The sequence below is a fragment of the Symphalangus syndactylus genome, chromosome 4, assembly GCF_028878055.3.
Source record: "Symphalangus syndactylus isolate Jambi chromosome 4, NHGRI_mSymSyn1-v2.1_pri, whole genome shotgun sequence".
In the NCBI taxonomy this organism is placed as follows: domain Eukaryota; kingdom Metazoa; phylum Chordata; class Mammalia; order Primates; family Hylobatidae; genus Symphalangus; species Symphalangus syndactylus.
This window is the reverse complement of record NC_072426.2, coordinates 92,841,476-92,843,405: the sequence shown is the minus strand read 5'-3', so window position 1 is coordinate 92,843,405 and position 1,930 is coordinate 92,841,476. Positions and strand designations below refer to the sequence as shown.

The window sequence follows — 1,930 nt, the reverse complement described above, 5'->3', positions numbered from 1 at the left end:
AGAAAAAAATATTTAAGCATTACTTAAGTATTTTCATTACTTAAGTACCTGAGCATTACTTAAGTACCAGAGCATTATTTAAGTACGTTCATTATTTAAGTACCCGAGCATTATTTAAGTACCCTACTGGAAGCATCCTTCCAAGTCCATCTATTGTGATGTTGTAACAGACTTATTTGTAACTTCTTCAAGAAATTCCACCTTGGATTTCATCCCTGTCAATTGCCCATCTCCCCCTGAGCTTCAATCAAAACAAAATAAAACAGAAGAGCAGTAAGATTCAAAAGGATGTCAGTGGACACCTTATATAGATGACACCTACTTCCTAGAAGCCACCTGGCCAAACATATGCACAGCGGGAGACAACAAAGTGTGAAACTAGGTCCAGCTGTAAAATAGCTCAGGCACCCAATTAGATCCAGTTATTCTGCATTTGTGGATTTAAAATGATAATCATCCACAGTAGAATAGCTGTGCCCCTCATTGCTCAGAAAATCCACAGCTTGATTGATTGAGGATACAGACATGTGGTCGAGCTGGTTCTTGAGATCCTGAAAGTTCAATTCTTTGGGTCTTGGGCAACCCTTAATCAAATTCAACACCTGGTTTTGGGCCACAGTAGGTCCTTTGCTGGCATGAAGCTATTCCCACCAAATTTCCCTGCTTCACTCATTCCTGGATTGCTGATAGATGCTCTCCTTGCTGAGGGCTGCCTGTTATCTTTGCTTAGTATCATGTGTACATTGATCACTTCCAGAATACGGGTGGTGAATTCATTCATATCCTCCGGGGCATGATTTTAAAGGGTACCAGGCTCTTTTTGTCCTGAAAAGGTCTCAGATAGCCTGCCACAGTGACATATTTTTCTGGAGGAATGACAGTGTATTCACTGCTGGTGTCATCTGTGTCAACCCACTGGTGAACATCCATAGGTGCAATTGTCATGTCATCTATTTTGTAAACAGTATTGGTTGGAGCCTTCTCTGCATGTTGGATGATCCCCCACAATAGCGACTGTGAAATCTCAACATTCCCAATTTTAACCACTTCATCAATCAAAGTGGCAGAAAGCAGCTTAGATATAGTACAGGGTACAATGTGTTGGGCTCAACACCTGAGAAGGTGTCAGCAATCCAAAGTTCCCTGGGGACTGCATGTAGCTGCTGGATCCCCAATACAAGGAGCTGCCATAGCTTTCAAATCCACTTTTCCACATTTTGATCTGATTTTCTGGGAAAGAGGAAGAGAAGGTTCAGGTTGGGTGGAATGGCCAAACATCTCAGAATCTGGCTGCTGCTGCACTGCTCTGGTTACTTTTCTTTGGCACCACAAACTCATTTCTGTGAATCTTCTTCAACTTTTTTTTTTTTTTTTGAGACAGAGTCTCGCTCTGTCACCCAGGCTGGGGTGCAGTGGCACGATCTCCGCTCACTGCAACATCCGCCTCTCAGGTTCATGCCATTCTCCTGCCTCAGCCTCCCTAGTAGCTGGGACTACAGGCGAGTGCCACCAGGCCCAGCTAATTTTTTTGTATTTTTAGGAGAGACGGGGTTTCACCGTGTTAACCAGGATGTTCTCGATCTCCTGACCTCATGATCCACCTGCCTCGGCCTCCCAAAGTGCTGGGATTACAGGTGTGAGCCACCACACCTGGCTGAATCTTCTTCAACTTTTATTTTAAGTTCCAGGTACATGTGTAGGATGTGCAGGTTTAGTACCTGGGTAAACATGTGCCATGGTAGTTTGCTACATGGATCAACCCATCATCCAGGTATTAAGCCCAGCATCCATTAGCTATTCTTCCTGATGCTCCCATTCTTCCCCCTCTCCCCCAACAGGCCCCAGTGTGTGTTGTTCCCTCCCATGAGTTCATGTATTCTCATTGTTCAGCTCCCACTTATAAGTGAGAACATGTGGTGTTTGCTTTTCT

General features: G+C 44.2%; 1 pseudogene; it reads right to left on the bottom strand.

Annotated features, from left to right (window-relative positions):
• Positions 1-405: 405 nt before the first annotated feature.
• LOC129480295 (replication protein A 32 kDa subunit-like) lies at positions 406-1,216 on the bottom strand (annotated as a pseudogene).
• Positions 1,217-1,930: the final 714 nt, after the last annotated feature.